The sequence below is a fragment of the Paroedura picta genome, unplaced genomic scaffold (genome assembly GCF_049243985.1).
Source record: "Paroedura picta isolate Pp20150507F unplaced genomic scaffold, Ppicta_v3.0 Ppicta_v3_sca22, whole genome shotgun sequence".
NCBI classification, from domain to species: Eukaryota; Metazoa; Chordata; class Lepidosauria; order Squamata; family Gekkonidae; genus Paroedura; species Paroedura picta.
Genome location: NW_027518619.1, coordinates 4689597 through 4716439, shown reverse-complemented (window position 1 = coordinate 4716439; position 26843 = coordinate 4689597). Strand labels below are relative to the sequence as shown.

The window sequence follows — 26843 nt, the reverse complement described above, 5'->3', positions numbered from 1 at the left end:
GATTGGGCATGCAGCCTTACAATGAATTTGCTGAGTTTGAGAATAAAAAAAAGCTGTTAGCCTTATTTGTTATTCTGTACTTGAAACCTCTGGGAGAACTCTGATTGACAACTGGGTAGTAAGAGGGGCATTTCTATCAACTGCAGGGTTTTGTTTTTTCAGTGGTAAAGGTAAAGGTATCCCCTGTGCAAGCACCGGGTCATGTCTGACCCTTGGGGTGACACCCTCTAGCGTTTTCATGGCAGACTCAATACGGGGTGGTTTGCCAGTGCCTTCCCCAGTCATTACCATTTTACCCCCCAGCAAGCTGGGTACTCATTTTACCGACCTCGGAAGGATGGAAGGCTGAGTCAACCTTGAGCCGACTGCTGGGATTGAACTCCCAGCCTCATGGGCAGAGCTTTCAGACTGCATGTCTGTTGCTCTACCACTCTGCGCTACAAGAGGCTCTATGTTTTTTCAGTGCTAGGGTAGTCCTATTAAAAGGGGGTGGGGGGCACGATGCTTTTTGAAACTGTTAGGAAAGCCCCATCAAAGACAGTGAATAGATAGCTTTGCTCCCTTTAAAAAATAATTTTAAAAATTAGCCAGGGTGCCCAGCTTTGCTATTTTTTGATCAAGATGAAAAAGATTTAGTTGATACTAAAATGTTGAAAATATGAAAGGGATATTTGTTTATCTAGCAGAGTTTTCCCCAGTCATAGATGCTGAGTGCAGCTAATAAATCACCCAAAAAGTATATTGCAAAAATAAAGGGGGGGGGGGAGACTTACAATAATTTAAGTAGATTCAATTTGCATTTAGGTTGCAGTCAAAAATAGAAAGGAAAACAGGCCTAATCTAAAGAGTGCTTTTTCTGTCACAAATGGCCAACTTGACTGGCATCATATGTCGGAGAGAATTAGAGTATTGTGTCTATAAAAGAGACTTGCAGAGACATGTTTGTCCATGGAAATAGTTTGGAAAGAAAAGTAGAGGACAAAGGGAAAGAGACACGAGGCGTCAGAGGGCAGTTCCCAGATGAAGACAAAAAGAGATCCACCTACACACCCTTAGAGTGGTGTAGCACCCCCACCCCATATCCAGGCGTGTGGAGTCGCTTGCTCCAACCTGGAATACCTAGTTGCACAATAAAGTTCCATTTTGCATGGTCTTACCAATATACCATTTTACAGAGGTCTCCCCCAAAGCTGAGATCCCACGGTCTTCACCAAGCTACTGTTTGCTTAGTATTTTTTAATTTATTATAAAACATTCTCTCTTCTTTCTGATGGCGCTCCCATACAGACTTTACAACATAGATAAAATGCCTATAACCTGGGGGTCGGGACCCCTTTGGAGGTCGAATGACCCATTCACAGGAGTCGCGGCAGGGCAAGCAGCTTGGCCGGGGGGGGGGATGCCATGCACACAACAGCTTTGCGGGGTAGATCAACATAGAGCGTTCATCTGTCGGCATGGTGGGACAAGAGGCAGAGCTGACCTGAGAAACCCCAAGAAACAAAAATCAATATATATACAATTATGAACAATGGATCTTCACACCATTGGTCAGTTTCGGTTTAATTTCTGTGAAAGAACACTCGCATCATTTTTTGGTTGGAGGTCACCACAACATGAGGAACTGTATCCAAGGGTCATGGCTTTAGGAAGGTTGAGAACCACTGCTCTAATCTCTTCACAAGAATAAAACCCAAACCTACGCTCACAACGCACTCGCTACCAGATTGGCCATCTGTGGGAGGAGGCAACCAATAGCAAGCCTCCACTCCTCAGCGGACATCCAATAGCGAGTCTGCCTCACCCCCAGGTGCCTCCCCGTCCTCCTCCTTCCAATCAGAAGAAGAGCTCTCCTGGCCCACTTCCAAAACGTAAGCCAGCCAGAGGTGGAGGCTGGCAGGGAGGGAAGGGCTCAAGCCCAGGAAGTTCCTTGTGGGCTCTACAGCTGCCTGAGATCCTTGGGGTGGGAGTGGACAATGAGGAGAGGTGGCCCACCAGCCCTATCAAGCTCACAGTAGCCTTCAGAGGCCTCTCCAGAGCCCACCATGCACTGGAGTGGCTGCCGAAGTCCCCAAAAATGCCACGTGCAGGCCCAGACGGATCTGTTTCAGCTGGCACAGGCCTCTCCTAGGCCTTGGGCCACTCCTCTGCTAGCTCTAACAAGTGTGGGGACAGGAGAGTCTCCTTTTTTCTCTCTTTCTCTCTCTCCCTCCCTCCCTCCTTTTGTCTTTCTGTCTTCCTGCCTGCCTTTCTAATTTCTTTTTCCTTCCTTCCTTCCCTCCTTCCCTCCTTCCTTCCTTCCACCCTCCCTTTTCTTTCTTTCCCTCTCCTTCCTTCCTTCCTTCCTTCCTTCCTTCCTTCCTTCCTTCCTTCCTTCCTTCCTTCCTTCCACCCTCCCTTCCTTCCACCCTCCCTTTTCTTTCTTTCTTTCTTTCTTTCTTTCTTTCTTTCTTTCTTTCTTTCTTTCTTTCTTTCTTTCTTTCTTTCTTTCTTTCTTTCTTTCTTTCTTTCTTTCTTTCTTTCTTTCTTTCTTTCTTTCTTTCTTTCTTCCTTCCCTCCTTCCCTCCTTCCTCCCTCCCTCCCTCCCTCCCTCCCTCCCTCCCTCTCCTTCCTTCCTTCCTTCCTTCCTTCCTTCCTTCCTTCCTTCCTTCCTTCCTTCCTGGAGGTACGGTGTAATTCCTGAAGATCTTCAGGCCCCCACTTGGAAGGTGGCAACCCAACCGGCTGCACATAGAAGAGGGGGGGTCCTAACCTGACACTTGCTATGTGAATCTGCTAATCTGCCCTAGATACCATTGTTCCAAGTCCAAATGCGGTTTGTGTTATTTTTTACTAGCCATTCCCTGCCGGGAACCTGATTTCGAACCAAGTGCAGACCCAGGTCTTTAAAAATGCAAAACACCTAGTTTGGCCCTGAGGCTGACAAATCACGAAACACTGTTCAATGGATGGTGGGAAGGGAACAGCTGTAGCTCAGGTTACTACGTCATTTATGAACAGATGTCCTGTGCCCACAATGTCTCCGTAATCAGCATACATCAGCCAGTGAAACGTCCCTGTCAAGGCACATGCAGTTGTGGGGAAGGGGGAGGCAGGCAGCTGCTTATTCCTGCAGGTTATGCAGTGTTTAAGGTCCAGTGCCTTTTGCCTAAAAGAGCGTAGACAGCTGCAGCTGAGACAGAGAGCTAATGATTTGCCTAAGTTTCTCTCAAAAAAGCCTGCTGCTGAATGGGCGCATTTAAGGCAGGCTCAGTTGCATACAGTGACTGTGGATCGCTCCCCCTGAAATTTTTGTAGATGGTGCAAAGGGAGAGCAACACTCCCCCCTCCCCAGTGCACTGTATACATTAGCAACTTACTGACTCTGAGATCATGGCAGTGACTAAGTATTTCAAAGAGCCCCCCCCCCCTCCCCGGCTTCTGATGAGTCATGTCCTTAACAAGAATGATTTTTTTTTTAGAGAGAGAGAGATGGCAGGTGGAATCAGGGCTGTAGAAATAAACCTCTTGATCTTGGGAATGTTGATTCTACGGTAAGGTGACCAGATTTTAACATTGGTAAAGCAGGACACCATTGACCTGGGGGGGGGGCGGTTATTGATTAAAATATGGTCTATATGGAGCAACAAAAATTTTCATAGAACGCATAGAATGCAAAAATAGTATTGTAATATATATTTTTTAATTTCAACATAAGTACAATTTGCCAGGTACCCCCAGATGTCCCTCCAAAAGTGGGACAATCTGCTCACCTTGTTCTAGGGCCTATTCCGCACACACAGGATAATGCACTTTCAATGTGCTTTGCCAGCTGGATTTTCCTGTATGGAACAGGGAAATCTACTTCTAAAGTGCATTGACAGTACATTATCTATTGTGTGCAGAATAGGTGTAGGTTTGGGGGACTGGTGTGGTCTGATAGGTGGGAGCAGGATTCAGGAGGGGAAAGAATCAATCACCCTTTTGCTTCCTCTGAGCAGATAAAAAGGGTTGCCCCACAATTTCAGCCCCACAACTCCTGTTCATGATCAGAAAGGACTTCTGGATGAAAAGGAGGAAGGGAAAGATCCAGGATATTTGTATCCTCCAGTTCCTGGATCCGACACAGCATAATGATAGAAGCCATTCTGGCACCACTGCTGGACTTCCTGATGGCACCTGGGTTTTGGCCACTGTGTGACACAGAGTGTTGGACTGGATGGGCTGTTGACCTCATCCAGCATGGGTTCTGTTATGCCTGAGGAGGTGATGCTCTCTATTCTTGGAGCTTGTGGGGAGGGTAACAATGGGAAGGCTTCTGAAGTTAATCTGGCCCTGGTTTTGGACCTCCAGATGATACCTAGGTTTTGACCCCTCTGTGACACAGACTGCTGGACTGATCTAACATGACTTGTCTTATGTTTTTCTGTCCGGGGCTTGGGGGGCAACAGTGGGGAGGGTTTCTGGAGTTCTGGCCCTGCTGGTGGACCTCCTGATGGTTTTGGTGACTGTATGACACAGAGTGTTGGACTGAATGGGCCATTAGCCTGATCCAACATGGCTTCTACTGATCTACTGATGGTAGAGGACAGGAAGGCCTGGAGGATCATTGTCCATGGGGTCGCGATGGGTCAGACATGACTTCGTACCTAACAACAACAACATTATGGCTTCTATTATGTTTGTATGTTTTTAAAGTAATTTTCTATTGCTTTCATGAATTCCAAAATCTATTTTGCTAATCTAGATATAATTCAGGAGAACTTCTTCTCATGCATTTGCAGATTGTATGCCAGTGCATCTAGGAGACCATTAGCTAGATATCAGTCAAGTATTACCTTAGGGACCAAAAAGATTTTGGGGGTATATCTATGAATTGAGTGGAAAGAAGGCATAGAAATATTATAAACAGGTAATAAATAATTCAAGTATAATTCAAAATTGCCTCTTTACCATTCTCATCATGTCTAATTCTGTTCCAATGTATGATAATGAATGCCAGCCAGACGCCAATAAATTTTACCATCCTGCAGTTCTATACAGATTTTTTCCCCCTTTCACATCACAAACCTTATTTTATGGATTCATATCTCCAGCTCAAGTACTGTTTCCTGTTTCCAGGCTTGAACTAATAGCAATCTTGCCGCTGTTGAAAAAAATTCAAATACATGTTTCCGTTTATCATTTGGAGAGGATGTTTAAGAGAGAGACATTCATTTCACTGGGTAATCTTATAAAATTTCATTTATTACCTTCAATATTTCAGACCAATATTTATGAACCATTGGACATGGCCATCAAATGTGTAGGAAGGGCCTTACTCACTTCTTGAGTTTCTAGCACAGACATTAAATTCTAGTAGCTATTTTTAATGTTTATTTATTTACTTGTTTATTTGTTTCTTTAAATTTATCTACTGCCCTACCCAGCGAACCACCTTAGGGTATCATATCTGGAGTAAGATAATATCTATCCATGGCATATGCATATTTTTCCATATGCTCAGTTTTCCTGAAATTTTTGCAGTTGCTTTATATAATCTACTACAATTCCAGTATATTCACTGAAAGGTGTTTTTTCCACCCGTGTTTGTAAGTTATTTTACCAGTCCAAATTGGCCATCTGTGTGTAACTAGTGACTATTAAATATTGCTGTTTGCCTACTTCAGGGATTCCTAACCAGGGGTCCGGGGAACCCTGGAGTTATGCAAGAGCTCCCCAGGGGTTACGTGGCCTTTCCCGGAAATTGGGACGGCTGCTGACGTCACTAGATGTCACTGGAGCCCACGTCCCTTGTTGCTGTATAGGCCTAGTCTCTTTCTCCACAGTGGAAACAGTAAATGATCGATCAATTAATTGGCTTCCGCATCTTACTTCCGGGCCCACTTGTCTGAAGGAGCATGTCACCACTTTTGGGGTTCCACGAAGCCTAAAAATTATTTCAGGGGATCCTACATGGTCCAAAGGTTTTAAAGGATGGTCTAATCGATCTAAGTTTGACTCAGATTTGTTTGTTTGTTTGTTTGTTTATCATTCTTATATACCGCCCTCCCTGGAGGCTCAGGGCGGTTTACATAAGAACAAGGAACAATACATAAAACGGTCTATAAAAACATGTGAATAACCTTATAATAATAACTAATAGTTGTAACCAGATAACAATGTAACAGTACAATATAACAATACAACAATGTATCAATGTAATTTGATAGTCAGCCCGTGTAAACTCATTTATAAGATAGTTACCTTTATGGACCTTTGATACTAATAGACCCAAATCTATAACGAGAGATATAAATATAAAGGTATATATATATAAAATTTTTAAAATATAAAATATAAGGTATATAAAATATAAGAATTAGGTAATGGGTGGAAGAGTTTGTTTGTATCCCTGGAAAAAAAACCAATTCATAAATAAGTTTACTGAGGAAGTAAAATAGGAAAATGAGATTTTATACCTAAGAACTTGTTCTGAATAAAGCTTTTTGTCATCGCCACCTTGGAAATTTCTTTCTGTTTATTCATCTTCGGCTGACGGGTCATCTCTGCGTGTAAACTCATGACATACTCAATCGGATAGACATCAGAAAACTGTATTTGCTTAGTTGTTTTTTTTTAATGCGTAAATAATTTTATGTCATGGGAACGGTACCAGATTACATATGTCTGTTATTCAGAAGATGCAAAAGTTATGTATTTATGTATTTATTATATTTATATACTGCCCTCCCCGAAGGCTCAGGCTGTTTCACATAAAACAAAAACAATACAGATAACTTAGTTTAACAATAATAAAGTGAAAACATGCAACATAGAATAGAAAAATAAGGAAACATTAAATTAACACATACTGATAGCCCAGTGGGTTGGCCGGAACTGTAGTGGGTGCCATAGGAGGGAGGCTCAGGGGGAGGGCCCGTGGGAAGTGGTGGTTCAGGCTGACCTCAACCAAATGCCTGATGGAGGAGCTCCCTTTGGAGACGCTGCGGAACTGTTCATACATATAGAGCAGGAGTAGTCAACCTGTGGTCCTCCAGATATTCATGGACTACAATTGTAGTCCATGGACATCTGGAGGACCACAGGTTGACTACCACTGATATAGAGTATATGTATACAAGATTCTGAGCCTCTTGTGGTGCAGAGTGGTAAGGCAGCAGACATGCAGTCTGAAAGCTTTGCCCATGAGGCTGGGAGTTTGATCCCAGCAGCCGGCTCAAGATTGACTCAGCCTTCCATTCTTCCGAGGTCCGTAAAATGAGTACCCAGCTTGCTGGGGGGTAAACGGTAATGACTGGGGAAGGCACTAGCAAACCACCCCGTATTGAGTCTGCCATGAAAACGCTAGAGGGCGTCACCCCAAGGGTCAGACATGACTCCATGCTTGCACAGGGGATACCTTTACCTTTATACAAGATTCTGTTATATTTATATGTAAGATTCTCTGATATATATGATATATGCGTAAGATTCTCTGATGAGAAAAGGTTAAAATAAAGCCCTGTAGCAAAAAGGATGTTAAGCTGTTGTAAATGGACGACAGTTTCTTATTATCAAGGTTCCATTTACTATTTCTCCCATGTTGGGGGGAAAAAAAACAGCAGCAGAGTCCAGAATAGTATTTTGTTAAATTGTCAGAATGAAAAACACCCGCTGTTTGGCCTTTTTACAGAATCAGGGCTTTCTGGCCGATAAATGTGCCGCTGTTTCTTATTTTTGGTACTCAGTTCATACATCTTTCCCTTGCAGTTATGCAGCGATATCATATTTTGCCTTTGCTCAAGCGACAAACGCTGCAATATTTTCAAGGCGCAGAAAAATGTAATCCTTTCCTCAGATACAATATTTTTTGGTTAGTCATTGTGATACCAAAAATATTTGGTGGTAGTAGAGCCAGTTTGGAGCAGTGGTTAGGAGTGCGGACTTCTAATCTGGCAAGCCAGGTTCGATTCTGCACATGCAGCCAGTTGGGTGGCCTTGGGCTCGCCACAGCACTGATAAAATTGTTCTGACTGAGCAGTGATATCAGGGCTCTCTCGGCCTCACCCACCTCACAGGGTGTCTGTTGTGGGGAGAGGAAAGGGAAGGCGATTGTAAGCCGCTTTGAGCCTCCTTCAGGTAGAGAAAAGCTGCATATAAGAACTAACTCTTCTTCTTCTTCTTCTTCTTCTTCTTCTTCTTCTTCTTCTTCTTCTTCTTCTGTGATGTCGCTAGTGATCATCTACATAATAAGTCCTTCCCATCATCTAGCCTGTACCATTTTGAGCACTGTTCAAAATTGCCTATTTCCACTGGATACATTTTGTATTTAAATCCTGTTTGTTCATCTGTTGGGTGTTCCCTGCAGTTGCTACAGCATTTCAGGGAATGGAGCTAGGTAAGAACCCTAGAACTGGTTAATTAATTTTTTTTAATTGTTAAACATTTATATGACCATATATGGTCAAGTCGACCAGCCACACCTCCCAAAATGGCCAATAACGGGCCTGGAGGGGGTGGTAAGGGGAGGGGTCCTAGGTGGGAAAGGCTACCCTAGAACCTAAAACAGCAGTAATGTTCCCTGAATTGGTTCGAAACTAAACTTAGCATTAATTACTTAGCACTAATTTTCACAGCTTTGCACTCCTTCATTCTTCCTCCCCCCCACCAACACACACACACAAAATGTAAAGGCTGACCCCCATTCCAAATCTCTCTCTCTCTCTCTCTCTCTCTCTCTCTCTCTCTCTCTCTCTCTCTCTCTCGTTATCTATCTATCTGAAGTCTGCTCATTTTGTCCTTTTTGTTCTGGTGCATACATTAAAGCGTGCATGTGGGCAAAAGAGGGAGCTTTTCATGCTTACGCCAGCTATGCTGGCCTTGCCCCCGCCAGTCTCCCGAAGCTGGCCCCACTCTCCATAGCGGGGGAGCGGCCTCAGAGGCATAGCAGGGGGGCGGGGCCAGCTCAGCGATGCACAGTGCTGTGTGTCGCTGAGCTGGTCCCACCTCCGCCAGTCTCCCGAGGCTGGCCCCGCCCTTTGGAGAACGGGGGCAGCCTCGGAAGACTGGCAGTGGCGACGCCAAAGCACTGAGCATGCCTCAGTGCTCTGGCGCTGCTCCCCTTCTACTGCCGTGGTCCCTAGGGGCAGGTCTATGGATATCATGCCCATAGACTTCCGTTGGAGGGAGCGCACCAGTAGATTTCCCACATCAGTAAAGGTATTGGCCAGTTGCTCACTGGCTGGATGAGAGCCATGGATGGGCCAGACCATATGTCTGACACCCCCGGGCTAGGTTATTGTTTCCCAGTGGTTGATCTGGTGTGCCTTGAAGTATTAAACAAAACACCTGATGCACAGTATGAGAACAGAGGACATGGTAGGCAACTGTCCTGGAGCAAAGCTATTTTGATGAAGACAGGAGGATTGGTGGACTATCTTGACTTAACTGCCATAGTATTCTGGATTACCAACATAGCGCTAATGTTTTTTTAAAAGATGGTTGCCAGTTTATGAAATGTTAGCATTTTAGAGACAAGGTTTTACTAGAAGAGAACCTTATTCACTATATCCGTGAAGTTGACCAAACATGGAGGCGATCACTGAACCCCATCTGGTTCAGTTCGCCCAAGCAACCTCAGTCATGTGCCTGCCAGCTCTACCCGGAGCCTGGCTGGTGAGAACTGGGCCCTTGAAATCTGCTCTTTTGACCCATTTACGCTTTCGGTCAGGGTCAGAACTCACGGCGCCCCCTTGCTTTTAAGTGATTTCTTTTGACGATTTGATAGTTATGCTAATTATTAATGCCACTCTATGATCTGAAGCCTCTTGTGGCGCAGAGTGGTAAGGCAGCCATCTGAAAGCTCTGCCCATGAGGCTGCGAGTTCGATCCCAGCAGCCGGCTCAAGGTTGACTCAGCCTTCCATCCTTCCGAGGTCCGTAAAATGAGTACCCAGCTTGCTGGGGGGTAAACGGTAATGACTGGGGAAGGCACTGGGAAACCACCCCGTATTGAGTCTGCCATGAAAATGCTGGAGGGTGTCACCCAAGGGTCAGACATGACTCAGTGCTTGCACAGGGGATACCTTTACCTTTAACTATGATCTGAACTGCTTTTGGGGACCTGGAAGTCAAGACGAGAGTTAAATAAATAAATAAATCTCGTAGAGGTGACGTAAGCCAGAAGTCAGCCAAATAAAAACGCTTTCCTTCCGACTGTTATTTCCCCTTCGAGCCAGCCTCTGGCAGTGAATTCGGGTCAGTAGGTTTCTTTCCCGGCTCCTCATGCTCCCTCACTGCCTGCTGCGCGGCTTTGGAAGCCTGCTTGCTGGGAACACACAGTCACCCTTTTGCAGACAGACGTTGCCGGGAAATGATAGGGTTCTCTTCTAAGTGCTCCGCAAGCCAAAACACAGCTGCTGAGCAGCCGTGTCAGCTGGCAGTGCATCCCCGCACTGGAAGGCCTGGTATGGGGGGGGGGGGGCGCCAACCTGTGGAACCATTCCCCATCTTTGGAGCAACATCTGTGACCATAGCCTGCTAGCCATGCACTCAGGATTCCTCTTAAAAACTGCAGAGGGGTTGGCATCTTTCTTTTTTTACCTTGATTTTTATTTCAAGCATTGTAAAGTAATCGAAAAAGGGGGGGAAATGGCGGAAAATTCACCAATTTCACCCCGTGTTTTTGAAAGGCTTCAGGTGGTCTGGGATTAACAAAGTTGGTTAATCTAGCCATGCTCTGAGTTTCGTGCTCCACGAGTCCATCTGTCAGCAGTTCTCAACCTGGGGGCCGCGACCCCTGGGGGGATCGATCGACCCTTTTCCCAGGGGTTGCCGAGGCCATCGCCGGGAGATTCTTTCCCAGGTGTGCGGCTTGTGGCGGCGGCTGCTCAGCCTCCCCATCGAACACCCGCAACACTCCCCTACCAAGCCCCATATGTAGCCCTCACACTCTGTTGGCCCTATAGGGACTTGGCAGAGCTTGCCTCCCAGCCCGCCCTCCTGGGTCCAATCACTGTGGCGTTTCTGAACGATCACTCCACCTCGGCCTCGGCGATCCAAATGGGGCCGCGGCATTAGGAAGGTTGAGAACCACTGCAATACGTGGAGCTTGCTGCTGCTTCCAGCTGGAAGTGACGGTGAGTTTTGCTTTAGTAGTTTTGTGGACGCTGCAATTCATGCTGTGGCATCGAGCCCCAAACATCTTGCTGTGATGTTGTATGACCATCAGGCTGGCAACCCATAGTTAGGGCCATTGGGCTGCAGCCAACCAGCTTTTCTTATGAGGGGAAAGGACCAGCTGGGAGGATTCTTCTGGGGATCAGTGGACCTGCATGGACAAAAGGAGGGGGGTTGTGGTGAGGAGCGAAAAGGTTAGGGATGGAATCGACTGGACAAGCTGGCTGGATCCAACCCGTTTTTCAGTCTCCAGAGGCCACCGTGCCTGGAAAGAGCGGAGTGGTCGGAAGATGGGGAATGAATCGAGAGCTCTGAACCTAGGTTTGTTCCCCTACCTAGGACGTGATTTAGGGCATAGATTATGGAGAGTGCAAACCGTGGTTTCATGTCATGTCTGAACTGAGCCTTCGTATCACTGAACAACTATATTTGAGACCATCAAAGGGAGCTTAGCTTTAACTCTCGAAAGCTTATACCCCCCCCCCCGGCCCAAATTTTGTGGGTCTCTAAAGTGGTACTGAACTCAAGGCTATCTCTTCTACTGCAGACCAACATGCTAACCAGTGAAAAAAAATGCATCAGTGGCGGAGTTTTTTTTAAATGAGTAAGTGTTATAATTTTGACAAGACATCCAAGCTCCATATCAGGACTTCTAGCTACACGCTATCCTGCCCAACAGAAATTCTGCAGACGATTCCAAAACGCGGTAGACTAGAGATTCCAAATGAGCAACAGAGAATATTTTGTTTTGGTGGCCTGTGGCTCTGTGTGTGTGTGTGTGTGTTTGTGCACCCAAGCACATGCATTAAGGGGAGCGAAATCCAGTAAACACAGTTTTATTGGTCTTGGAAAACCGCTATAAGGCTTGGCGAGCCCTTGTTGCATTGTAAATATCAGCGCATAAAATCGCAGGTGGCCACATGGTTCAGCCGCCTATTAAAATTATCCCTCTTGTCAGGCTCAGCAAAGCAACCCTCCGACTCAACCCTGCCCGGATGGCTGCAAAGCAAGTTGTGGCGTCAACGAGATGTAATTTTAATGACAACTCTGCTGTGCTGTTCTCTTGCCAAAGCATTTGTAAGTGCCGCAGCCCTAATTACAAGTGTAACGTCTTCTTCGGCTCTTCATCGGTATGATGTGGGCAGTAATTACAAAGAGCATGCAGGGGTAGTCAAACTGCGGCCCTCCAGATGTCCATGGACTACAATTCCCAGGAGCCCTTGCCAGCATTCGCCAGCGAATGCTGGCAAGGGCTCCTGGGAATTGTAGTCCATGGACATCTGGAGGGCCGCAGTTTGACTACCCTTGCATTAGCCATACAACGGCTGTTGGGTCTAGAGGGCCAGGATGGTACTGCAGGAGGCCACAGTTAGACACCCAACAATCTGTTAGTCAGGGGACCCACCAAGTTGCCCAGTTATCTGGATTACACAAGGAACATGTTTACTGTCAAGATCCTCTTGTCACATGTTCTTGCCAGGATGTTTTCATGATCAGTGTTAACTTTGCTTGTATTTGTGGGGCGTTTATCCTGTACATTCGTATGTCAACTATTTGCTGGTATTGACCAAAGAAGGGACATCTGGGAAATGCTTTGTGAACCTTGTTATTTTAACTTTTCAGTCCCAGAGAGGCCTGCGGTGAATTTCTTCCTCGGTGCCTCTCTGCTATCACTTGACCTTTAGCACCAGGGGTTGTGTTTGTGGTATGGTTTGGAAAGTTCGTTTCATCGCTTTGTTTTGGCAGGTTTGTGGCATGGGAGCATTGAACTGTAGCACTTGTGGTTTTTATGCCAAAGGATGCATGGGGGTAGGCTTTGGAGCTGACATTTGTGCTAACTTTAGTTCTGTGCTTTCCTTTTGGCAAAGGAGGTCATGTACCCTGCTTCGTTAATCCGACAATAAAGAGATTTCTTCCACCAAGAGTCTGCTTATTGGGGAAAATCGACTGGAAGCTGACAGTTATATGGTAACGTTTTACCAGTGAGCAGAAGATGGGGTTGGGTGGGGTCTAAGTGGTACCAGAGGCTGAATTGTGCCCCCCCCCATATACCAGCATGTGGTCTATTTTAAAATGCAGATGGAGAGGCTGCAATTTGGGTCCCAACTTGGGCAGGAAAGGAGGCTTGGGGTCCCTGTCCTCCCTCGTCTCCGCCTCCAAATCTCCTGGAGTTTCCCAGCCTGGATGTGGCAACCCCATCTCTCCATCCCCTAATGGTGACCAGGCTGCAGCTGTGAGCAGGGGTGCTTTTTACCAGCTTTTACAGGTTAGCCAGCTGTGGTCTTAGGCAGGCAGAAATCACCTGGTGATCCCTAGCCCCCATGAAGTTTGCCTGGCCTTACCTGGTAGAATGGGCTCCCAGAAGGGTTAAAGACCCTGTTGGAACTAACTAATTTCCACAGTGCCTGCAAGATGGCAACAGACACCCTGTGAGGTGGGTGAGGCTGAGAGAGCTCTGAGATAACTGCTCGGTCAGAACAGCTTTGTCAGGGCTGTGGTCAGCCCAAGGTCACCCAGCTGGCTGCATGTGGGGGAGTGCAGAATCAAACCCAGCTTGCCAGATTAGAACTCTGCACTCCTAACCACTACACCAAACTGGCTCTAGTGTCTCCCACTGCTAATATCATCCCTGGAGACTTGGCAGATCAGTGGGAGGCAGGGTATGTGTTTTTAGTATGTTGTAGGATTGGGCATTGTAAGGGTTTATTTTATTGTAGCGTATTTTATCTGTTGTTAGCTGCTGTGAGCCAGCAGGTTGGGAATGGGGTCCTATGTATGATAAATGAATTAAATAAATATCTGGCCACCGTGGCGTATGTCCTGGTTACTGCAGTGCACTCTATGTGGGGCTGCCCTTGAAAAGTCTTAGGAAAATCCATTTAATACAAAACAGTGCGTCCAGGATGTTGACTGGGGTGGGCCATAGGGACCTTATCGCTTCATTCATGGCCCATCTACACTGGCTCCCACTTCGCTTCCATGCCCAGTTCTAGTTGCTGACCAAGAAAGACTTACACAGAAAGAAAACTTATTCTCTTATGATTGGACCAGCCCAATCACTACCATCATCTTTGGAGGCCCAGCTTAGGATGCCCCTTCCTTCTGAAATTTGGTTATTGGCATCACAGGAGAGGGCCTTCTCTGTCATGGCACCAAAGCTCTGGAATTCTCTCTGCAAGTTGATGGGTCTAATCTGAGAGATTGGATCTTTAATACTGATGCCATACTGGATAGACAAACAATAATAAAATCTAACTTTTCTCCTTTGTTTAAACTATTCAAAACAGTCCATCTCAGATCAGACTATTTAGTAACCATTTCTGTACAAAAACTTTGAATGGCGTTTGCTCATTTACGCTTTCAAGTTATGCCATCAGCCCTACTCTCAGGCCCTTTTTCCATTGTACCTTTTGCCCTTCACCTATGTATTTGGGGAGAACCTGCTGTTGAAGACCTTTATCATTATGTTTTGGATTGCCCACTATACGTGGAGCCAAGAACCAAATATATTGAGAGATGTTTGAGTGGCCAGAACCTCCCTGCGAATTTGGACAAAATAGTCTTTTTATTATTGAATACCAACCCCCTAATTAGTTATAATGTTTCACTATTTGCATTAGCAGCAAGGAAAATTCGAGCCTTCAGGGAGATAAATCGGTTTTCTTCTACTGCCCACTCCTTGGGGAAACTCCTGGAATTTGGGGGTGGAGCCTGAGGAGGACAAGGACCTCCATGGGGTACAGTGCCACCAAGACCAAGGCAGCCATTTTCTTCTAGAGAACTGACCTGTCATCTAGAGATGAGTTGTAATTCCCAGGGATCCCCATGACCCATCTGGAGGCTGGTGTCCCTAATGAGTGAAGCCTTTTTTGTAGTTGTTTGGCATTCCCGCAGTGATCCTGCCTTCCTGAACAATGTTTTAATTGTTTTTTGTCTTTGAATGTATGTTAGCTTTATTTTTAATCGTTTTATTGATTTTTTATTTATTGCTTTCTGTGGGAGGGTGGTTTTAAAATGTGGTTTTATTATGTACTAGTAATTAAGCCCGCTGTAGTTTAAATACAGCGGGCGCTAGGGCGGCAATGGGGGTGAGGGCTGGCTGTGTGGCCAAGGGGTGGGCGAGCGCGGAGCGTAGGCTTTGGATGGGCCAGGGCGAGGCCGTCCCGCATTGACTGGCGGCTTCTGTGGATGTCTTGCTGGGGCAGGCCGTACCTGAGGCGTCCGTGGCTGTGGAGCTCGCTCGTCAGCGGCAGAGAGGCGAACGGGTGGATGTCCTTGCGGCGGCGGCGGCTCCGGCATTGCGGTTGTGGCCTGTGCCGGCGCCAGCCGCTCGCGGCAGAGACGGTGGCCGCCCCGTTGCCGCGGCTGGCACCATTGGTGGCGGGCCCGCTGTTGGAGGTGCGGCGGTGGCCGGCAGCACCTGGAGGCTTCGCGGGGTGACGTGGAGGTTCTCTCTCCGGGCGAAGGCGGGTGCGGCACTGACGCGGCTTCGGAGGGGCCAGTGCTGCGGGGGAAGGTGGCGCCGGGTCGGGCACTGTCGCGGCTGTGGCAGGAGGCTGAGGCATGGCCGCAGTAGGTAGGGAGATGCGTGGGGCGTTCGCGAGGCGGGCCGATCGCGTGTTGGGGCGGCGGCGGCTCCTCGTCTGTGGGTGGCAAGGCAGCAAGCATTGTGTGCGGGTGGGCAGGTGGGAAGAAAATGGCGTTGGTTGGCCAGATGCAGGCGAGTGGGGGGGGCAGGGCGGGAGGCGCTTTGCGCCTCCCGAGTTCTCAGTCCAGCGGCCAGGGATCAATCGCTCCCAATTGGTCCCTTGCCGCTGGACTGACAGTTGGAGGGGCCAATCGGCAGGCGCAAAGCACCTGCCGATTGGGCCCTCAGATTGTCAGTCATGAGGAAGGGGCATATCGGCACCCTTCCTCATCACGGACAGAGCCCTCCTTAGGTGCCCTTAACCGATTATTTAATCCACTCCGCAGGAGCGGTTTAAAGATATTTTAATATATGAGCAACCTCGGTGGTCCTTTGTGAAGGCCAAAAGTTTGGATATAGATGTCAATAATCAATAAATACAAATAAATAAGAACTCAGGAAAATGGCGGGCTTTGGCCTTGCCAAGGGTGCTTTTTCTCTCAAACATCTCCAAGGCTTTGCAGATTGATGAGGGAATTTTGTTCTGACCAGGTCCGGTGCTTTTAGGGAATTGCTCTGTTCTGTAGGGATTGATCTTTGTTTTTTTTTCAGTGGAGGAAGGAAGTATTCCTGTTGCCGCTTAGAAGAAGGATGGCATTTCTCCTTATAGGAAACAATGGAAAACAGGCCGCCTGGGGAACCCAGTACAGAGGAGGAGTCTTGCTTCCCTGCAAATTTGGTGTCATTTGCTCTAAAAATACACCTTTTAAACCCCCTGAATGATTCATCATTCCCATGAATATCAAAATCTGTGGGGGGGGAGGAACCCACCTAAATAAACCTGGACTAACATAAGAATTGCAGCAAATGGATGCCATCTGCTCCACTTCTGAATTTTAATAATTTTTAATTAAAAAATATTCTGTAAAAGCAAAGTTGGATATGCAGATTTACAGATCCCTCCCTCCCTCCATCCATCCATCCCTCCCTCCCTCCCTCCGTCCTTCCATCCATCCGTCCGTCCATCCATCCATCCATCCATCCATCCATCCATCCATCCATCCATCCATCCATCCATCCATCCATCCATCCATCCATCTATCTATCTCACATTTGTATACCGCCCTCCCCTGAGGCGCAGGGCAGTTCACATGAACAACTTTGAAAGGGCTCTAGATAGATTCATGTGCCCTCTTGTTGGTTGGCCATTGTGTGAGGCAGGATGTTGGACATTGGTCTGACCTAGCAGGACTCATGTTCTTTGGAAGGCCTTAGCCTCTATGCCCTGTTGTTCGGCCAGAGGAATTGGTTGGCCACTCTGTGAGACAGAGCGGTGGACTAGATGGACCACCGGCCCGATCCAGCAGGGCTCTTCTTTGGCCCGATCCAGCAGGGCTCTTCTTCTCTTTATCATGCAACATACAGGTTAGTTTAGTCATCAGTATACATTGTGGGATGTACAGAATTTTACCTTTTTTATTTTGCTTCAAAATGCACAGCTCTCTCTCTCTCTCTCTCTCTCTTGGATCTTTGACAGCATGCGATGACAAAGAATTGGATCTGTGCTTGATTCATGAGGTCCAAAATGGTTGGGCACATCTTTGCTTCATGGTGTATCCAATTTAACATCAGTTGATGGAGGATGACTGACAGAGAGGGGCTTCTGCCTCCCTTCCCTGCTTGTTCGTTTTGCATTGCAGGAAACACAGCATTGGACTGGACAGGTCTTTGTTTCGTCTGGCATTTACGGAAGCAGAGTCAGTGCCTTGGCACTGTGCCCAGTTTGAAGGGGGTGTTTGGTTGGCTACTCCTGTACTAGCACTGGCCACGTACCCACAATGCATGGGGCTCATGCCTCTCATGTAAGGATTTGGCGAGGGTTGTAATTCTTGAACCATGGGCCATCCAACACTGTTCAGCCTTTTTCAACCTTTTTGACCCCGAAATAACTTTTCGGGTTTCGAGGAGCCCCAGAAGTGATGTCAGCTGGCCATGCCCCTGGAAGTGACATGTTACCGGCTGGCTGGAGTAGGAGGGGGGAAGAGAGAGACAGGCGATGGTTTAAACCAGGAGTAAGCATGCAAACTCCATCCCCCTCCCAGGCAGAGAAGCTATAAGAGAACTCACTCTCAGGAGGGAGCAGTGGAAGTGACCAGTTCCCCAGCTTGTGACTGAGTTCATTAAGGCAGGCGGGGAAAGGCCCCGGACCCCCTCTGGAGATCCCCAAGGGTCTGTGACCCGTGGTTGGGAATCCCTGACACTGTTACTCAGCACTGTGCATGCAATCGCGATGAACTGAATTTTCGTTCAGTACGGCACAACATGAATTGAAAGGTTGTGTCCCTGCCAAACGCTGCCTTTTCTCTCACAGCCAAATCTGCTGAATCGCTGCGATCCCCTAAGAGTGGTTTTTGTTATTTCCCATTCGTTGCCCAAGATGAGGCGGTATTTAATCTATATCTTTGGAGCACAGTCTGCCATTTGTATCCTTGGTGGTTTTCCAAACGATTGGGCACGTACCTGAGAGATGTTCACATTGTCCTTAGTGGGAATAATGTCTGTAGTTGGTGACTAGCAGGAGAATTCACACACACACACACACACACATAGCGCACACATGATGTACGGGTGTTGCATGTTTGAAGCAAGCAATGGAGCATGCAGGAAAGAAGACTGAAGGGATACGGTATGGTATAGTGGCAAAGTGTTGGATTTATTACTATTACTGTTACTATTAATATTAATGTTACTGTTACTGTTACTGTCAATATCAATATTAGTATTAATATTAATATTAAAAATAATATTAATATTAATATTAAAATAATATTAAAAATAATATTAATATTAATATTAAAAATAATATTACTATTACTATTAATGTTAATGCTAATGCTAATGTTAATGTTAATGTTAATATTATCATCAGCTTTTTTTGTAGCCTATCCTTCCTAGGTAGCTCAGGGCAGGTAAAAACACGTTTTAAAAACATTGGCATAGTAAAACATAAAACATATTTGTAATTTGCAGTAACCCCCAACTAATTTCATCTCGGAAGGGGTCAAGATCTTTGAAGGGCAGGTCTGGTCTCCCTTTTAGCAGTGAGGCTGGCACTTTTTAATGGTCAATTCGGTCCTCAGCCATAGGCCTGGCAAAACAGCCCTGTCCTACAAGCCTAGTGTCCTGGTTAGTGCCCTGCAGGACCCTGATCTCTTTCAAGACAGTGTTCTACCAGGCCGGGGCCAAGACTGAAAAGGCCCTGGTCGAAGCCCATCTCGCCACCTTTGGGACAGGGATCCTAAGCAGGTTTTGGTAAGATGACCTTAATGCTCGGGGGAGGGGGGATGTTGTGGATATATCCTGTAGATATGTCAGTCCCAGACCATTTATGACTTTAAAGGATAATGCCAAAACCTTGAATCTGTTCTTATCTCCAATTTGGAGCCAATGCAGCTGGGTGAGCACTGGAGTTATATGTGCCCTCCACTGGATGCCCTTAAGGCAGTGGTTCTCAACCTTCCTACTGCCACGACCCTTTAATACAGTTCCTCATGTTGTAGGGACCCCCGACCATAAAACTATGCAAGGGTTCTTTCACAGAAATTAAACCGAGACTGACTGATGGCATGGAGATCCATTGTTCATGATTGCATATAAATTGTTTTTTCCCTGGGGTTTCTCAGTTCAGCTCTGCCTCTTGTCCCACCATCCCGATCTCACTCTTTTCCACTGCTCCAGACAGACGAACGCTCTATCTCCATCTACCCCGCGAGGTTGTTGTGTGGATGACGCCCCCCCCCCCAGCCAAGCTGCTTGCCCTGCCGCGATCCCTGTGAAAGGGTCGTTCAACCCCCCCCCAAAAGGGTCCCGACCCCCAGGTTGAGAACCACTGCCTTAAGGACTCAAGTGACTGCATTTTGAACCAGTTGGATTAGGATTAAGGAGGTTGGAATCTGCATTGTGCCGTGGACTGTTGTGGGGTGTCCTTGGGCCCGTGTCACATTTTCAGCCTGACTCCTTCACAGAATTTAAAGCATTGGTACAGCAATAAAACTAGGGTTTCCAACCTCTAGCTGGCATCCGGCAATTCCTCAGAATCACAGCTGATCCCTAAACCATAGAGATCAATTCTCTTGGGGAAAATTGGAAGCTTTGGCTTAATATCCCACTGAGGTTTGACAACTCCCGCAAACAGGTGGTTGCCATTACTCGGTGAGTACATGCGGGGGGGATTCTGGGGGCAGCCTGCACTGGAAGTAGCACCATTGTGCCCAGCATGCCTATCCCTCTCTCCCACAATTCCATGGGAGGATTTTCTCCCGCTGAGCAGTGTGTTGGGGAGATGACTGCAAGGATCAGGGGGTCATGTAATATGAGCATCCTGCAATACCCTGCAGGTGACATAGAGTCAAGCAAATACAGACAGTTGGATTACTAGCATCCCTAAAGAACAGAGCCAAAGGCCGGGGTATATATATATACTCTTAACATTTTGAGCTTGAATAGAGGTATTGAAGTACCAATTTTCTCACAAGTGAGAGGAACAACCTCTGAGGAAAATTCCCTTTGAAAACGGGAGATACCTGGAACCTGTTATGGTTGGATGCTACAATAAACCAACATAATATAGTTAGTAGCCTTGGGATAGATTTGTTTTCTCTTTTGGTGACGTTGAGTCAGCAACATGCTCTCCACCCGACCTCCTTCACAAGGTTGTTGTGAGGACCAAACGAAGGCAAGAACAGCATAAGCCACTTTGGGTGCCCACCGGGGAGAAAAATGGGGTATAGGAAACAACCTCCCTAGAAAGGGGAAATGAATGGGTGTTTGCCACAGCCTTCCTTGAAAGCCCAGCTTGGTTTCTTGGAGAGCCCTGTGACTGATATGTAACTTCTGTTCTTTGCATTGTCTTAAGGCCATTTTCCAATCAGGCCTGACCTTAGAAGAAATTCTTTTGTGGAAAATGCTATCAATTCCCTGCCAGTCTTTGGCATTTCCGAGGCAAGAGACCTTGAGATGGATTGTCCTGCCTCGTCTGTCCATCTGCCTATGCATCGATCCACCCTGAATCGTCCTGAATTTTTGTGAGAACTCAGTGCCCACAGTAGACATTCTACAAATCTATCATTGCTGTTTTAATCTGTCACTCTTTACTTAAATTAATTTTAAATGCAATTTTAATCTTTAGTCATTCGTATTTTATATTTTGTTGTATACCACCTCGCTGGGAGGGCAGTCTAAAAATCTAAGAAACTAAACTAGAAACCCTTGGAGGTCTCCCATCCAAATACTACTCGTTCGTTCGTTCGTTCGTTCGTTCATTCATTCATTCATTCATTCATTCATTCATTCATTCATTCGTATACTGTTGGTAGTTTGATGTTTTTAATGGGAATTTTAATGGAGTTAGTTTGAGTAACCCGCCTCGAGCCTGTCCGGAGAGGTGGGAAATAAGTCTAATAATAATAATAATAATAATAATAATAATAATAATAATAATAATAATAATAATAATAATAATAATACCCTCTCCAAAGGCCTGACCCTGCTTCTGAGATCTGATGAGGCTGGGCTAGCCTGGGCTCTCCAGATCTAGGAGAAAGTTACCAAATGCTAATTCGTCTCCTTTGTTTCTCCTGCAATAATTGCAGAGAGCAAACTCCAACTCCCATTATCTGAATCATTTAGAGACCGTGGGATTTGCCATATTCAGATCACGCCAGTGCCCAAAAGCTCTCTCTACAGCAAATCACATTTCATGCTCTTCTCTCTGCTCATCCCCCGAGGGAATCCATTTTGCGTTGTTATTATTTTTTGCCGCAGCAGCACATTGGGAGGCCCAGCAAGGCTGGCCCTGCTGAAGGCTGTCCCGTGACTCCATAGTATCGATCGTCCCGCTGGGCCAGAGCACAATTAATTTGTTTTCAGATTCCTCTGCACGCCGGGGTGGGAAGTTTGCAAAAATGAGTGTGGGCGAGAGCCTCATTTCCAGTTACAAGTTTTGTGACTCAGCACGCAGCAAGCTCCAGGTGCAATCCCTGGCATCTCTAGTTAAAAGGACCAGGCAGTGGGTGATGGGAAAGGCCGCTGCGTGAGACACTGCAGATCTACTGCCTGAGTAGACAATGTTGAACATGATGGACCAAGGGTCAGATCCAGTGTAAGGCAGCTTTGGGTGTTCATTTGTGCCGGTCTTTATTACCTGGAAGCAGGTATAGTCCCAGGCTCAAGAGAGCCCCATGCATGCAGGAGCCCCTCTCCTCCTTGGACCCCCACCAGGACCCTCCGCTGATGCCTGCCTTTCAGTCAATTCGCATCCCTACCTGCCAAAATCCCATATCTCTCTCCGTATCATTGTGTGCTCTCACACTGACTGCAGAAGAAGAATTTATTTTTATACCGCACTTTTCAAGACCCAAGGGAGTTCCAGTTGGTCTTCCCTTGGTTTCCCCACAACAGACACCCTGTTCTCATTGTTCTCATTGGTGCAAAGAAGTGAATCAGTTAGACTGGAGGAGACGCTGTCTGTCCTGTGTCTCTACTACGCAGTTTAATAGCCGCAGCCCAGAACTTAGCCTTGCAGAGACTTGTTGGACTGTTTTCATCATTAAGTTTCTTGACTTTGTCCATTGAGGAAAGACTTCGGTGTCTGTCTAGCACTGGCCATATTAAATTGCCTCTGATGCCGTTATTAATAGGATGTGTAATAATACATGCTCTGTCATGTCTATCTAGAGCCTCTTGTGGTGCAGAGTTGTAAGGCAGCAGACATGCAGTCTGAAAGCTCTGCCCATGAGGCTGGGAGTTCAATCCCAGCAGCCGGCTCAAGGTTGACTCAGCCTTCCACCCTTCCGAGGTTGGTAAAATGAGTACCCAGCTTTACCTTTTTATCGTGCCACTAGCACATGGGCATATTCTCAGTGACAGAAGTAATTCACTCGTCCAAAATAGCACAATGGTTATAAATTGAAATCGCTACAGTTTTGCCATTATGCACAACGTCATTGACAATCTGCAGCACTCCTGAAACCGATCCGCAAAAAGCGCTTCGTTGTAGCGCTTTCAGGGAAATCCCAAAAAGTGGATTCACCCTCCGGAAAGCGCTACACTCTTGCAACCAATCAGCAACACTAGCGAAAAAGTTCTGTGCGTTACCATTGTTGCGGTTTCTGCAAAGTCCCGCCCCCTAGCTCTCTCCTCTGATCTTCTGGTGAAGCGATCGCCATTTTTTTTTCTCCGAGCGAGCGTAGATCAATGCACCGGTGAGCCTTCGTTTACCCAGCGAGGCTTCCCTGGCTGCAGAGCTGTTTTAAGTCACCAAGCACAAAACAACACACAGCCCTGTTTGCTGGTTTATTTTCCCTTTATTTTTTACTGTATTTTCGGCCGAAAATCGCGCCCGTCCCGGGGGGGGGGGTTACTTTTTTTTTCCACTTGGGGGGAGCGTGGCAACGATGAAACGGCAGCTAAAACACCACCTGCTACCTAGATGGGTCTCTCCGTTGAAACGAATCAACGCAGATTCGTTGCAATGTGTTTTTTTTTTAAACTTCCTTAAAGGGAAAGGGGCTTTTGGGGATCATGATAACGGCCGCCCATTGGCTGCTTGACGGCCAGGGGCGGGACGAGCTCGGCAATATCGCTTCCTGGCTAGCGTTTTTTGCCGAGACCGGAAACCTGTGGGAAACGATAGAAACGCAACTGGATTCCACTACAAAGCCAGGTATGCATAACGACGAATTCACCTATTTAAAATGGCGTTTTTTCGTCCCGCAACCAATTTGCCACATAGATCCTGGTGCGGAATGGCCCAGAGTATTGTATATGTGTACGTATGTTTCAGTTTATAACCCACCACTCCCACATAGTGGCTTGTGGCGGGTAACAAGAATTTCTCACGAAACCCCTAAACGCCCCCATTAAAATCCATTAAAACCTACCCTTGATGGTGACGCAAACCCCCCCCCTTCCTCGCTGACTGAGTTCACATCAACTGCCTCATGGGGAGTACTCCCCGGTGGGCTGATGACATGGCTAGCACAGGGAGGGGCCCAGATCTTACCCGCCCTGGCCTCAACCAAAGAAAGAGCTCCGTTGTACAGGCTTTGAAGAACTGAGAAAGTTCTGTGAGGGCCCTCAGTTCTCCCGGGAGGTCATTCCACCAGGTCGGGGCCCGGACTGAAAAGGCCCCAGCCCTGGTTGAAGCCAGGCGTACCTCCCTCGATCCAGGGATTTCCAACTGCTTTGCACCCATAGAATGAGGAGCCCTGCAGAGGCATAAGGAGAAAGGTATATACGGGGCCCAGATATATGGGGCCCAGATCATGTATTGACTTAAAGCAGCCGTTCTCAACTGCCCTAATGCTGCAAACCCTACAGCAGGGGTGGCGGCGGCTCACACACATGCGCACATGCCGCCACTCCTGCTCATAACGGTGCTTGCCGTGACGCTGGCCTCCTCTGCGCAACCTCAGTGATCTCCATGAGCTTCCATGAGCTTCGAGGTGGCGCAGACCCCCACGTTGAGAATCACTTCCTTAAAGGTTAATACCAAAACCTTGAACTTGATCCAGCCTGCAACCCAGACTGCAACCCGATAGACTGTTTTATGTATTGTTCTTTGTTCTTATGTAAGCCGCCCTGAGCCTCCGGGGACGGCAGTATATAAATATAATAAATGGATGGATGGATGGATGAAACCAGCAACCAATGCTGCTGCCTCAGCACAGGCTGGATATGGGCCCTCCATGGTGTTCCTTTGTGGACCATAGCAGCCACATTATACACCAGTTGCAGTTTCTGGGTCAGGGACAAGGGTAGGCCCGCCTAGCAGCCCTACAGAGCAGCTGAGGGCAGAGCTGATGAAGATCTAGCCTATAAAAAGGCACCTCTCTGTTGATCTCTAAAGAAGCAAGTAGGGAGCTCCTCGGGATATGCTGATACCAGCCCTGCTTGGAAGAATTGGTGTCTTTTCTCAGTAGAAATAGGCCTCTCTTTTCTCCTTTACCCAATCCATTAGGGTTTGTACTCATTTTTAGAGACCGTAACGCAGTGTGGACTGCTGGTAACATGGAGGACTAGGCTGGAAACGTTTACAAGCGAAAGCAGCTGTGCTTTGTGACATAATTTCACCCATTCCCTGGCTGTAAACCAAGGCTTGTTGCCAAGGACACACTCTATCAGGGGCCGTGGCTAATTCTTGCTCTTCCAGTATATTTATGCAAAACATGCTTCTGAAACATATGTCTGTTCCCAGCATGCTTAAAACTTTTTGGCATGCACATAAATATTCCGTATGTCCATCTAACGTGTCCTAGATCAGGGGTAGTCAATCTGTGGTCCTCCAGATGTTCATGGACTACAGTTCCCATGAGCCCCTGCCATTCCTTTTGGTTAATGATGGAGCCAAGGAATAGAATATCATAAACAATTTCAATTTCTTCACCATCAGCCTTCAAGTGGTGTAATTTCTCAGTTGTCATTCCTTTTGTCTTCTTAATGTTCAGCTGTAATCCTGCTTAGTTTCTGAGATCTGACAAGATCAGACTAACCTAGGCCATTCAAGTAAGATCCCTTCCTTTGTAGATCCATATAAATTATGTCTGGAAAATACAGTACAGGCTCATGAAAGGGAAATGGGTCCTAATGCAACAACTACACAAATCAGTCCCTTTAGATTTCAGACCGCTACAGACAAGCAGAGGACGGAAGCTATTAATGTGCACTGACTAGATGCCTGTCAGAAACGCAGATGTCCAATGAAAAAGATGTAGGCTGCAGAAGCTAGACAAGCTAGTCCAGGAAAAACCATTCCTTCAGAAATGCACCAAATGGGAGCTTGCAACCAAAATGACCTGGAGGAGAATCTGGAGAGTTTCCATCACAGTTCTGGGTTGTTGCATTTGTTTGGATGATTGTTGTGACTTCAGTTATTTCTGAACTGTAATGGAGGACTTGTCTCTTTTTCACAGGAGCTTCTTGCTTTCTGGAGAACAGAAGAGAGGAACCTCCCACCTTCACTACTTGCCTATTAAAAAGGTAAGAGGGTTTCTCCTTCTAGCAGAGCAGGACTGGGAGACTTGCCTGTTTTCAAAGAGACTTCTTGAACAGACAGGGAGTCTCTTGAAAAGTGGTGATATTGTCAAGTATCAGGTAAGCTACCTGTTGGTGTCATTTCCTGTCAGCCATTAGGGATTGCTATCAACTCCATGTTGGTTTTTCTGGTGTTATTGTTTTAAAAGTTCCCATTTTAACCAAGTCTGGATCACTGATATTGGAGGCTATGGGATATACAGCTAATGGATGAATGAGCTATGTGTTAATAAAATGCGGAAAACAGCTACCGTATTTGCCGGCGTATAAGACGACTGGGCGTATAAGACGACCCCCCAACATTTCCACTCAAAATATAGAGTTTGTTACATTACATTACAGTACTATGGGCCACTATGGGCAGCTATCTCTATCCCAACTGAAGTGCACCCGGCGTATAGGACGACCCCCCCACTTGGAGGCATGTTTTTCAGGGGGGGGGAAAGTAGTCTTATAGCCAGAAAATACTGTATTTTGCAAACAAAATCTTCAAACACCAATGGTCCCCGTTTGTCACATTATGGGAAGAGGAATTATTCTGCAGAATCGGTGAAATCTGAAGAAACAAACAAACAATTTCATTCACGGTCTTTCAGACCAAACTGAATCTCTGAACTATTAGCCTGGATTTGACATATTAATATTGAATAGGTCAGAATGATATATTAATTAATAATGCATTAATTAATAATAATAATAATTTAGTGAATAATATTTGGGGAGTTGAATATGCCCTAAGTGCAGTCACTGGATCTCTATGTTTTGAATATTGTATATTGTATTTTGAAATAATTTTTTTTAATGCAGGATAAGTTTCCCATATTTATTATTTTTTCCAACTGGCTCAGCTTTTCCCAACCAGGATTACATGGGTTATGCGGGTTGGTGGAGATTTAATTGTATATATTTATGTATATAATAGGAAATACAAAAAAAGAGGGGGGGACTTACTTATAATTATACGCTACAATTACTATTTTTTTAAA

The 26843-nt window shown here is 46.4% G+C and overlaps 1 protein-coding gene across 22 annotated transcripts in view; it reads left to right on the top strand.

Annotated features, from left to right (window-relative positions):
- The window catches only part of LOC143828387 (microtubule-associated protein 2-like), a 318337-nt gene that overhangs the window by 142815 nt on the left and 148679 nt on the right, over positions 1–26843 (top strand). For all 22 annotated transcript variants that reach the window (XM_077318800.1, XM_077318792.1, XM_077318791.1 and 19 more), the window contains one exon: positions 25737–25803. The gene's annotated coding sequence lies outside the window, so the exon portion shown is untranslated. The remainder of the gene's footprint in view (positions 1–25736; positions 25804–26843) is intronic.